Below are 5,166 nucleotides of genomic sequence, written 5' to 3'. Positions count from 1 at the left end.
TCATAAGAGCCGACGCATACGCACGACGTGGCGTGACTTACGCTGATATTGCGTTTCGTCATTAAGACGTCGTTACACTTTTCGTGACTGACACAACTGAAAACCGTGGGTTTTCGTGATGAGTTTGATGCATAGAGGATGTGGCATGTAGGTGGCGAGCGAATTCTTACTGACAAACTGGTTATACTGTTATTTACCAAACTAGTGGGTAGATGTTACTCAGCACTATAAAAATAAATAAATCAATACATCGTTCAAATATCAACACGTTGAACTCACTCTAACATGTCAAATTAACACGTTGTCAAAAATATCAATAAGCTTATTTCTTTTTAACGTGTTGGTGTGTGTTCCACATGTTGAGTTTTTGTCTTTGTCATGATGTCAACACGAAGGTTAACCCTTAACCTGCAGGAGCAAGATTTCGAAGGAATTCTTCTGAGAGTATAGCAGTACCTTGTCCTGATTTGATTTTGTAGTGCTCCAGGCAAGTATAGGTTTGAGGATGGTTTTATCCAAAGTAAATACTTACTGTTGCTATGGTCATTGCGCTTCCCATACACATTATAAAAATCAAATCTTCTTTTGTGTCCTAAAAAGTTGACATCCTGTAAGCTGACATCATCACCAGCTTTCTTTTCATGTGGTAGTATGATCACATATTTCCACATATGTACAGCACAACCTCATTGTGCTCACCACTTCTGAAATTCTAAAGAGGATTTCTAAGGAGGTCCCTCCCATGTATTGTCCAGCTTGAGGAAACACTCTTTCCCCCTTGTGTGGGTTGAACACTTAAACCCTCTCTCAATCCTGGGACACACTGTTTTTATTGAGGGTATCATAAGCCTGCCTCTGCTGTAGTAAGACCTGGTCTAACTACTGCTGGCCTAAATGATGTACTGAGTCCAGCCAGTGCAGTAAATGGTGAACACGGTCCAGGACAGATACACTTTTTTTCCTACCTAGTACTGCTTCGTAGGGCCTCTGGACTGGCCCATGAGCTCTTTTTTTGGCAGTGTAGGGTTCACACTATCCTCAGAAGCTCGCAACACCCTGCCTGCACTGGCCCCAGTAGAACCACTCGTTCCTGTCAGTGAATCAAAGGTCCTTGGTCAAGATCAATGGCTCAGCTAGGTCAGCTGTTCTGAGTCAATGTCAGCAGTGGAGAGTCATGGTCAATAGCAAGCCATGCTTATGTCGGAGAAGCAAAGACCTCCGTGGCACAAGGGCTCAGAGAGAGGGCATTCTCATTGCCATGCTGACGACCTTGTCAGTGTTCTGCAGCAAACTCAAAAGCCCTTGTACTACTTCTATCAGCAAGCCACTTGCCCCTCTAGCTCTTTGAAACAGTGCAGCCGCCTCAATGAGGCATGATCGATGTGGAGGTGAAAAGGGCAGCCATGGAGGTATGGGTGAAAATGGCTTAGAGCAGGCACCCTGAATGAGTGCCTGATGGAGGCACTGAAAAGTCTTCATTCCAGGTGAACCGCCAGCCCTTTTTGGTGAGGATGGATTTGCTAGGCGAAATCAGCAAAGACCCTGATAAAGCAACAGTAGTAGGAGTCCAACTCCAGAAAACCAGTATTGGCAAGTCCCACACAGCTGCCACATTTTTTATGTTTACAGCCAACCCCAGTTCTGCAGCAGGTGGCATTTCTTGGGATTCAGGCATAATTTGGCAGCTCTGATGGGCTCCAGGGAGCCACTCAAAAGTGGCAGGACTGTTACAAAAAGCAAATGACTTGAATTGTTACAGCCCTCTACCAAATGAATGCAGTGTTCAGCCTTGTCCCTACAGTAGGGCCAGATCCATGTGCCAGTAGAAGATGTGGAGAGTTGAATCAGCTAGGCCTTGAGATACAATCCAATGCATTGTATAAATGAGGGAGGGGGTAAGAGTCCTTTCAAGTCACTGCATTCAGCTTCATGTAATTCACACAAAATCTGAGGGCCCCATTCTTTCATTGATCAAGCACAGCAGGAGATGCACAGGGGCTGTCAGATGGTTCAATGGCCACCATCTACCCTACTTTTTGTCAGGGCTCAGGCATGGACTCAGAGGCAGACCACAAGTGCTCAGGTTCCAAGCAGTTTATTTGAATAGTGGGACAAGAGCGTAGTGGCAAAACAGGCAGGGTCAAAACCAGGCAGGCAGTCCAAAGGCAGAGCAGGAATCAAAAACAGAAACAGGCTGGGTCAAACCGGGTAGGCAGACAGATCAGGCAATCAAGGCAGGGTGCCAGGCAGAGACGAGGTCAGAAGTCAGGCAAGATTCAGTACCAAAAGCAACAACAGCAAATAGACAATGCGTGTACGAAATGGACAAAAAAAAAAAAAAAAAAAAAACCCGAGACAAACTGGCAACAAGACAGAGACAAGCAAGGAATATAAAGGGCTGGGGTTGACGAGGAGATAGGATGCAGGTGGGCAGGCAGGTAAGTGGAGGCGATCAGGTGATCAAGTGGGTGGGGACAGGGTGGAGAGCGGGGCAGGGCTGGAACACAAGGAAAACAGTAAACAAAAGCACGTGGACCACATTGACAGACCGGGAGAACACCAAAACAACAGCTAGGGGGCTGGAGTACTGATACTTTTTCCTCAACTCCTTTGAATCTGGCCAAGGGGAGGTGTCAGGTCCACTGAAGAATGGGCACTGATGTGCCAGTGTCATTGTCATAGTGGTCAGGGATAGTTCTTGTGGGCAGCACGGTTGCTCAGTGGTTAGCACTGTTGCCTCACAGCAAGAATGTCCTGGGTTTGAATCCCGGCTGCCCCAGGCCCTTTCTGTGTGGAGTTTGCATGTTCTCCCCGTGTTTGCGTGGGTTTCCATCGGGCGCTCCTCCCACCATCAAAAAGACATGTATGTTAGGGTTAATACTCCTGTCAGTGCCCTTGACCAAGGCACTGACAAAAGAACTGGAGTTAGTCCCCAGGTGCTGCACTGCGGCTGCCCACTGCTTCGGATGGGTCAAATGCAGAAGACGAATTTCCCCACGGGGATCAATAAAGTTTACCATTTACCATTTTTTTTTAGTACAGTCCTTATTACATACTGCAAACAGGCCTTTATGGTTCACTAATACCTTGAACAGTCTGTCCTGTGCATGATGTCCAAGCTCCTCTTTGATCTGCTGTCAAAACTCCTCTGTCTCCACCAACACACCTTCTCAGGAAGCTCACTCCACTGGGGAGCAGTGACCTTCAGATGGTGTAGGTCTGACACCCTTAGTGCGTAACAAAGGGGGTACAGAGGCTCTTGCCACCAGGAGTTCTGCCGCAGGTAGTGAAGAAGGAGCAGTGTTCATTAGTGTTTAGCAGTGTCTATAGCCCACCATGTGTTGTGGTTTTGAATCAGAGGTAGAAAAAGCATACTGAGTTGACAGCCCCCTCCTAGGCCAACCAGCTGGACTGAGACAGAGAAGGTGGTAAACCTTGCAACAAATCCCACAACTAACACCAATGTGACTTTTTATTCAAGAAGACCTAAATGGATTTTACCCTTTGAAGCTCTGTACACTTCATTTAGTATATGCAAAGAGCAGAGAGCAAGGTGCAGGTGTTGGCCAGGTCTAAAACTTCATTAAGGATCAACCAACACATTTAATTACAGAATTCAAGGTATCTTCCATTCAGGTATCTTACAAATCACCCAAAGATTTGGTTCAGGATGAGTTCTGGTAGACAAATCTTCAAAGGGTGCATCAGCGCTTTTTAAAGTGTCAACAGTTCACATTACACCCGTCTTGGCATTTTAATTCATTTTCAGCTTTCTGTACAAAAAGTGAGTAAACATTTAAAATTTAAAACTCCACAGAAGGTTTGATTTGTATCAATCATTTTCACAACTGTATGTTCAACTAAATACTTTTTCTGCACTTTATTTTCTTTATTGTTTTTATGTAGAAAAAGAATAGATTTCTTTCTCTCTACCCCCAAGAGGAAAAGGTCAAAAAGCAACACCTACTCAGCCAAAACACAAGGAACATTGAAGTGTTTGTCACTTTACAACAGCATCATCTTATAACACAGTAACGTTGTGAGAATGCTAGTTGGTGCAGATAGGCATTGTACACCTGTGGACTGTACGTTCTTTTCTGTTCACAGTCTATACACAGACTTTTGGTTTGCATCCCAAGGGCAGTGCAGTCCAAGTCGTTCCAACTCTATTTCATCCACCCGCACTTAGAAATGTGACAGTGATATTTGTATTGGTTCAGTTAAAAAAAGTGAGCTTGTAGTAGATCAGTTTTGTGGTTTGTTGCTCAGGTAAGATGAAAATTTGTTGACAGATGGGGACCCATTTTTAAGCAAGAAGTAAAACATAGCTGAACGGAGCAGAGTGCAGTGTGAAATCTAACAGGATCTATTTTGTCGTTTAAGAAAAAAGATTCCCACCAACAACAACGTTTAACCTAGAAATGATCAGCAATAACAACAGAATTATTCAATAAATGTGAACTAGTTAAATAACTCTGTATTAGCCTGTGTAAGCATCTCCTGTGCTAGCTGTTTTCCATTAAAAAAAGCTACCAGCAGGTGCCTCTGTTCACCAAAGTTTCTGTACCCTGCAGTCTGAATGTGCCTTGAAGAGAACAGGAGGAAACCTTTTCAATGTGTAATTACAACTGAGTTTAACTATTTGTTGTGATCCATTTTCAATGCACTTTCCTCCAAAACATGACGAACTGAGACTCTTGAGGGTTGAAATTCCCTGTAAGGCGCTGTATGCGACCATTAAAGTTATACCCTGTCCTTCTTTGCAGCAGCTGTAAAGCAACAACATTAAACAACCTTTAAAGCTCAATTTCAGAGCGCTGACTTACACAGGAAGCAGGAAGTGTGGAGACCACAGAAGCTGTGAGGTTTACTTCAGCGTGCAGGTCTTTCCACTCTGAACATCTGGCACTGTGTCTCAGTACACCTCAACATTTTCTGCAAGAATGGCAACGAAAACACCAAAGTGCTAACAAATGTATTTATTTTCATTTTTGTACATTGCAATGGCATACCAAAGATTTTTCATCACTCTTTCCATCACTGTTAAAGAGATTTTTTTTTTTTACAATGCCAAGAGCAGATAGAGTATTGTTCACTAAATATGCTTCAGGCCTGCTCTTTTGGCCACTTACTATTCAGAAAAATCAAGATTTCGTCATCCATTTT

This window comes from Megalops cyprinoides, chromosome 6, assembly GCF_013368585.1.
Source record: "Megalops cyprinoides isolate fMegCyp1 chromosome 6, fMegCyp1.pri, whole genome shotgun sequence".
Taxonomy (NCBI): Eukaryota; Metazoa; Chordata; class Actinopteri; order Elopiformes; family Megalopidae; genus Megalops; species Megalops cyprinoides.
The sequence above is the reverse complement of the archived record's forward strand: the minus strand, read 5'-3'. Positions refer to the sequence as shown.